Source organism: Bombina bombina, chromosome 7 (genome assembly GCF_027579735.1).
Source record: "Bombina bombina isolate aBomBom1 chromosome 7, aBomBom1.pri, whole genome shotgun sequence".
Taxonomy (NCBI): Eukaryota; Metazoa; Chordata; class Amphibia; order Anura; family Bombinatoridae; genus Bombina; species Bombina bombina.
The window spans coordinates 353,436,473-353,444,790 of NC_069505.1; the positions used below are offsets into that span (position 1 = coordinate 353,436,473).

The 8,318-nt window shown below is 38.1% G+C and overlaps 1 protein-coding gene across 3 annotated transcripts in view; it reads left to right on the forward strand.

The window, feature by feature from the left end:
• The window catches only part of PBRM1 (polybromo 1), a 471,441-nt gene that overhangs the window by 176,010 nt on the left and 287,113 nt on the right, over positions 1 to 8,318 (forward strand). The window lies entirely within an intron of this gene.

Genomic DNA, 8,318 nt, shown 5'->3' on the forward strand with positions numbered 1-8,318 from the left:
CAGTATACATTTTTTTTTATTTTGCCTTATTTTGCTGTAAAATGCATCTGACAATGTAATTGTTCCTTTCTTTCATGTAATTAGCAAGAGTCCATGAGCTAGTGACGTATGGGATATACATTCCTACCAGGAGGGGCAAAGTTTCCCAAACCTCAAAATGCCTATAAATACACCCCTCACCACACCCACAAATCAGTTTTACAAACTTTGCCTCCTATGGAGGTGGTGAAGTAAGTTTGTGCTAGATTCTACGTTGATATGCGCTCCGCAGCAGGTTGGAGCCCGGTTTTCCTCTCAGCGTGCAGTGAATGTCAGAGGGATGTGAGGAGAGTATTGCCTATTTGAATTCAATGATCTCCTTCTACGGGGTCTATTTCATAGGTTCTCTGTTATCGGTCGTAGAGATTCATCTCTTACCTTCCTTTTCAGATCGACAATATACTCTTATATATACCATTACCTCTACTGATTCTCGTTTCAGTACTGGTTTGGCTTTCTACTACTTGTAGATGAGTGTCCTGGGGTAAGTAAGTCTTATTTTCTGTGACACTCTAAGCTATGGTTGGGCACTTTTATATAAAGTTCTAAATATATTTGTTCAAACATTTATTTGCCTTGACTCAGGATGTTCAACGTGCCTTATTTCAGACAGTCCGTTTCATATTTGGGATAATGCATATGAATCAATCAATTTTTTCTTACCTTAAAATTTGACTTTTTCCCTGTGGGCTATTAGGCTCGCGGGGGCTGAAAATGCTTCATTTTATTGCGTCATTCTTGGCACTGACTTTTGGCGCAAATTTTTTTTTCTGTTTCCGGCGTCATACGTGTCGCCGGAAGTTGCGTCATTTTTTTTTACGTTTTTTTGCGCCAAAAGTGTCGGCGTTCCGGATGTGGCGTCATTTTTGGCGCCAAAAGCATTTAGGCGCCAAATAATGTGGGTGTCTTTTTTGGCGCTAAAAAATATGGGCGTCACTATTGTCTCCACATTATTTAAGTCTCATTATTTATTGCTTCTGGTTGCTAGAAGCTTGTTCACTGGCATTTTTTTCCCATTCCAGAAACTGTCATTTAAGGAATTTGATCAATTTTGCTTTATATGTTGTTTTTTCTATTACATATTGCAAGATGTCTCCGATTGTCCCTAAGTCAGAAGCCACTTCTGGAAAAATGCTTAACTGAGTTTCAGTTCTACCAAAGCTAAGTTCATTTATTTTAAATGTTATAAATGTTTATCTTTAGCTATGGTTTGTATTAAGTTATTATGATATACTTTTACATGCAGATTCCATTAGTATTTATGCTTTATACATTTCCATTCTTAAGTACAAGAAATGTTTAGAAGATTTATAAGAAATATTTTTTCTGATTAAGGCTTTGTCTGACTTCGTGCCTTCTAATACAATTTTTAGGTCTTTTTCACTTCTTTTTTAATTATTGAAGTTTCAAATGACCAACAACATACTGATTTATCCTTCTCTGATGATGATTTTTTCTCTTTCAGAAATTCTCTTCATCAGATATTGACACTAACAAATCTACTTTCTTATATAAATTTTTTATTATTAAAGTACATTTGTTCTTTGTTGAAGAGGTGTTGATTATTTTGGATATTAAGGTATCTAGTTCTTTAAAACTAGCTGACACTATTTCTGCCTTTTTATTCTTCTGTGATTTCAGAGGTTTTCTTTCCAATTCCCCATACTAGGGAATGGAATAGGCTGAGAATTTTCTTTTATTTTTAAACTATATTCTTTGTCAGCAGTTAAATTTAATTTGGAGGGTTCTCCAATGTATTGGAGCTATCTCTACTCCTACTAATTATGCTATTGTTTTTATAGCAAAATAGTATTTATTTTCCTTTATATAGTTATTTCTTATTTATGGAAAATTATTTAGTTTCAGGTACTTTTCTTGGTCCTGTGATATTGCAATTGCTTCATTTTTTCTGTTTACTTTAAGATCAAGTATCAGATTATGATTTATTTTAGCATTGTTAAAGGGACAACATTTTCTAGACTAGGTGCTGTTGCATTTGTCTTGTTGTTTTGCATTTTGCAAGTCCTCTGTTTTGACTGGTCCTTTAAACTGGACTATCATGCTAATGATTTCATTTGTGTCTTCATTTTATTGAATATATTCGCAAATGAGGGTTAATCTATGTCTTTAGCTATTTTAGCTAGAAGAATTTTGTGATTTTTTTTAAAAAACAAAAAAGAAAATCTACATTTCTTTTGTTCTAAGATAATCAATTATAATTTGATTCAATTCTTAACTGTTACTATGGGCTTCAAGATTGAGTTCTAAGACTAAACTTTAAGCTTATACTAGTTTGGTTGTTCTTATTAAGGAACGAATTCCTGAGTTATTTCCCAAGTAACATGTTTATAATTGGGGTTCGAAATCAGCTCCCTAATATTGCGATGTACGTGCCGTATTCCAGCTTGGCTGGTAAGGGGCAGGTTAAGACTTCTTTGAAATTTATTTGGTTCTATTCTGTCCAAATTTCTTTGATTTTATTCCAGTAAGGCTAACACTTTCTTTCAGTGTGTTTCTGTCCTATATATTTTGGATACTGTTGAAGCATGGCTGGGTACCCATGGGGTTCAAGCGCTGCTCAGACCTGGAATCTTCTGGGGTATTTCTTCCAGTTCTTTTTCTAAGAACTGGGTTTTGGAGTTTTATTCAAACTATTCTGCCTTTTTATGGTCATTGATAGCATTATTTGTTTTCATTAGATACAATAAATGCATATTCTTCATTTTTCTGTTTTCATTCAGATTATTTCCTGTGGATGCGGAATCTCATATGTTTCACTTGCTCTTCAGGACATAGTTAGAGGATCTTTTTTTCAAAAGCTCTTGATTCCTCACGTAAGGGTCACCTTTTTTAGGTTTCCAGATGGTTTATGTCACTATCTTTGTCTCTATCAGACAAGGGACAATTTGTATTGGGTTCCGTCTGTCGGTACTTTTAGTCTCTATTATTTCCTTCAGTTGCTATATATGCATAGAAGTTTTAACAGCATTGGATTCAATTCCCTTTGCTCATTTTCAATGGAAAGATCCTTTCCAGCTTTTTATGAGTGTTGTTTCTTCAAGAACATGGTTGGAGGATCAATTAACCAAAAAGTTTGTTGATTCCTCAGACAAGAGTAACCTTTTTTAGATTTCCGGATGGATTCAGTGTCCATGACTCTGTTTCTGTTGGATTAGAGACGTCTGAAATTGGTTTCAGCTTATCGAAACCTTCAGTCTCAATCATTCCCTTCGGTAGCCTTATGCATGGAAATTCTAGGTTCTTATGACTGCTGCATTGGACGTGTTCCCCTTTGCTCATTTTCACATGCGACCTCTTCAGCTCTGTATGCTGAACCAGTGGTGCCGGGATTATACAAAGATATCTCATTTAATATCTTTAAAACCGATTGTTCGACACCCTCGGACGTGGTACAGACCACCATTGTTTAGTTCAGGGGGCTTTTTTTCTTCCAACCTGGACTGTGATCTGAACAGATGCAAGTCTGACAGGTTGGGGAGCTGTATGGGGGTTTCTGACAGCACAAGGGGTTTGGGAAATCTCAGGAGGTGAGATTACCAATCAATATTTTGGAACTCCGTGCAATTTTCAGAGCTCTTCAGTCATGGCCTCTTCTAAAGAGAGAGTCGTTCATTTGTTTCAGACAGACAATGTCACAACTGTGGCATATATCAATCATCAAGGAGGGACTCACAGTCCTCTGGCTATGAAAGAAGTATCTCGAATACTGGTATGGGCGGAATCCAGCTCCTGTCTAATCTCTGCGGTTCATATCCCAGGTATAGACAATTGGGAAGCGGATTATCTCAGTCGCCAAGCATTACATCCGGGCGAGTGGTCTCTTCACCCAGAGGTGTTTCTTCAGATTGTTCAAATGTGGGGACTTCCAGAAATAGATCTGATGGTTTCTCATCTACACAAGAAACTTCCCAGGTATCTGTCCAGATCCAGGGATCCTCAGACGGAAGCAGTGGATGCATTGTCACTTCCTTGGAAGTATCATCCTGCCTATATCTTTCCGCCTCTAGTTCTTCTTCCAAGAGTAATCTCCAAGATTCTGAAGGAATGCTCGTTTTTTCTGCTGGTGGCTCCAGCATGGCCTCTCAGGTTTTGGTATGCAGATCTTGTCCGCATGGCTTCTTGTCATCCGTGGACTCTTCTGTTAAGACCAGACCTTCTGTCATAAGGTCCTTTTTTACCTTCAGGATCTCAAATCCTTAAATTTAAAGGTATGGAGATTGAACGCTTGATTCTTAGTCAAAGAGGTTTCTCTGACTCTGTGATTAATACTATGTTACAGGCTCTTAGATTTGTATCTAGGATGATATATTATCGAGTCTGGAAGACTTACATTTCTTGGTGTCTTTCTCATCATTTTTCCTGGCATTCTTTTAGAATTCCGAGAATTTTACAGTTTCTTCAGGATGGTTTGGATAAAGGCTTGTCTGCAAGTTCATTGAAAGGACAAATCTCTGCTCTTTCTGTTCTTTTTCACAGAAGGATTGCTATTCTTCCTGATATTCATTGTTTTATACAAGCTTTGGTTCGTATAAAACCTGTTATTAAGTCAATTTCTCCTCCTTGGAGTTTGAATTTGGTTCTGGGGGCTCTTCAAGCTCCTCCGTTTGAACCTATGCATTCACTGGACATTAAATTACTTTCTTGGAAAGTTTTGTTTCTTTTGGCCATCTCTTCTGCTAGAAGAGTTTCTGAATTATCTGCTCTTTTCTTGTGAGTCTCCTTTTCTGATTTTTCATCAGGATAAGGCGGTGTTGCGAACTTCTTTTAAATTTTTACCTAAGGTTGTGAATTCTAACAACATTAGTAGAGAAATTGTGGTTCCTTCATTATGTCCTAATCCTAAGAATTCTAAGGAGAGATCATTGCATTCTTTGGATGTTAGAGCTTTGAAATATTATGTTGAAGCTACTAAGAATTTCCGAAAGACTTCTAGTCTATTTGTTATCTCTTCCGGTTCTAGGAAAGGTCAGAAGGCCTCTGCCATTTCTTTGGCATCTTGGTTGAAATCTTTAATTCATCATGCTTATGTCGAGTCGGGTAAATCTCCGCCTCAAAGGATTACTGCTCATTCTACTAGGTCAGTTTCTACTTACTGGGCGTTTAGGAATGAAGCTTCGATTGATCAGATTTGCAAAGCGGCAACTTGGTCTTCTTTGCATACTTTTACTAAATTCTACCATTTTGATGTGTATTCTTCTTCTGAAGCAGTTTTTGGTAGAAAAAATACTTCAGGCAGCTGTTTCAGTTTGATTCTTCTGCTTATATTTTCAGTTTTCTTCATTATAAGATTTAAACTTTATTTTGGGTGTGGATTATTTTTCAGCGGAATTGGCTGTCTTTATTTTATCCCTCCCTCTCTAGTGACTCTTGCGTGGAAGATCTACATCTTGGGTAGTCATTATCCCATACGTCACTAGCTCATGGACTCTTGCTAATTACATGAAAGAAAACATAATTTATGTAAGAACTTACCTGATAAATTCATTTCTTTCATATTAGCAAGAGTCCATGAGGCCCACCCTTTTTTTGTTGTGGTTATGATTTTTTTGTATAAAGCACAATTATTCCAATTCCTTGTTTTTTATGCTTTCGCACTTTTTTCTTATCACCCCACTTCTTGGCTATTCGTTAAACTGATTTGTGGGTGTGGTGAGGGGTGTATTTATAGGCATTTTGAGGTTTGGGAAACTTTGCCCCTCCTGGTAGGAATGTATATCCCATACGTCACTAGCTCATGGACTCTTGCTAATATGAAAGAAATGAATTTATCAGGTAAGTTCTTACATAAATTATGTTTTTTCTTGCAGGGAGGCTTGGGTAATAATTTAGATATTTTTTAGTGAGTTTTTATTCACCCCCTCTCCTCCTCATTAACCTTTGTAATAATTTGCTTTGAGCGAATTAGTTTTGCATCAAGAATCATGATAGGAAAAGCATTCTTTGCAATAGACCCTGAAGTTAGGATTTAAAGAGTGATATTTTAGCTAAGTTTTCAGAAAGAGGGTACCAGCATTCCTGTTTAAACAATGCTAAGAGTGTGAAGGATGGGACTGAGTGCTACTAGCCCAAATGAATCAACTCCTATTTATAATTTACGGTCTATGAGAATGAAAAAAGCTATACATGAAAATTGGAACATTTTACAAAGCGATCCTACTTTGAATAAAGTTATAGGTGATCGATCTTTGATTGGATTCAGATGTGGCAAGAGTTTAAAGGACTTTCTGGTGAGAACCCAAATGGATGTTATACCCAAAAGAGCTGGGAAGTAAGGTTTGATGTTACAGGTCAGATGGGTGTGTAACGTGTAACATTTTTTTTTTTTAATCATAAATTTTTATTGAGACAAACTTTAAATTAACATAGTAATGCCTTTGAGGAACATTATAAAGAGATCTAGAATGATCTGACATAGCGAATATACAATAAAAACACTGTACAGTCTCATGCAAGGAAATAGGCAATATATATAAGACAACTAGTCTCATTTTCAATGAGGGATGTTTAGGAAGGATAAAATAAGTAGTTATGTCTGCAAAGAGTGATGGGATGATACTGATAATTTTTAACTCAGGAAAATGATGCTGGACGGAACGGGTATGGAGTGGGTGTGAGGAAGGGATAATAGGGGAGAAGGGAGGGGGAAGGGAGAAAGAAGAGAGAAAAAAAAATAAAAAAAATAAATAAAAAAAAAAAAAAAGAAAAATATTATACTCCAGGGAGGGGGGGGGGGAGAAGGTATCTCAAAGTGGCGGCCCGGGGCTTATGTTCCAATTCGGGAATTTCATGCTCCAAGGGAGCCAGATAGCATGAAAGGAATCTAATTTATCTTGGACTTTGTACGAGTACTGTTCCATTTGCCCAATAAAGTGTATCGTGGAAATTACCTGTGAGAGAGAGGGAGGTCTTTCCTCTTTCCAGGCTCTGGCCAATGCAAGTTTCGTAGCCATTAGAATATAAATTGTGAGAGCCTCCCCAGCGGGGGAGAGGTTTGGCATCTGCATATGGAGTAGGGCTACCTCTGGGGCACGAGGGGGGGTGAGACCGAGTGACTGTAGAAGTGCATATGTGTCTCTCCAAAGGGTTTGGATAACTGGGCAAGTCCACCATATGTGTAATGCTGTACCATTATCTCTACAGTTTCTCCAGCAACTAGGGGGTTGTGACTGATATATTCTGTGTAAAGTTACTGGGACTAAGTGCCAGCGAACTAATATTTTATAATGGAGCTCCCAAAGTGTGGCGCAATGAAGAAGTTTCCTAGTCATCACAATTCTGGTATGCCAAACATCTGTAGTTACCGTGAACCCAATCTCCCTCTCCCAGGCCTGATGTTGTGGGATTTTGTGAGCCCCCTGCCATGCTCTTTCCCAGACTGTTTTGGGCCGTAATGACCGTTTTGGATATCCCCAGGTACGTAAACGCGTGCTCAGTCGGAAACCTTCAAAACTGAGCTTAGGAGGGAGGTGGAATTTTATACAGATTTCGGAGTGGGGAAGCCAGTTGTCGTTTTCGTAGAAGTCTGTTACTAAAAGTGAGTGTAATTGTGGCCAAAGATCATGATGAGAGTCTGGTAGGCAATAAAGTGCCGCCGAGATTGTGAGTATAGGAGAAGGATATGGGGCAATAGCTGAATTATGTCTTATCTGGTCCCAGAACTGCAATGCGTGGTTGAAGATAGGGTGTATGATAGCTATGTCATGTCTATGGTGGAGAGGGATCCAGGGAAGATCAGGGAGGGTTAAGCCTAGAGGTAATAGGGCGGTCTCAAGAGTGAACCAGCCAAGTTGTCTGTCAGGGTCATTCCAGAGGAGAATGTGGGATAGTCTGGCAGCATTAAACGTGTAACATTTTAATTGTGGGGGATTCTTTTGGTCACCCCCACACTGGGAAGAGAATGCGGTTGAAACGCAGGCTTACCTGTTCTTCCTACCGCCGTGTATTAGGTATCCTTAGCTACCCCCGTTTCACCCATCTAAGGCATAGGGCTTTTCCCGGCTTGTAAGTGATGGTGTCAGTATACGAATCACCTTTTTAAATGATCTTTCAACTCTTCCTACTCTGGAGTTCATAATGCCGGGTATCTGTGCATCGGGTGAAATAGTTTGTTTTGCTTTGTTATGCTCATTATATAGCTAGTTTGCAATCTAGGAATTCAACGTTGAATTTAGCATTCTGGAAAATCGAGAAGTTATTATCTTTATTAAAAAATTATAAAGAATGCAGGGTGTAGGAAAAGTGGGAAGAAAATGGGATAA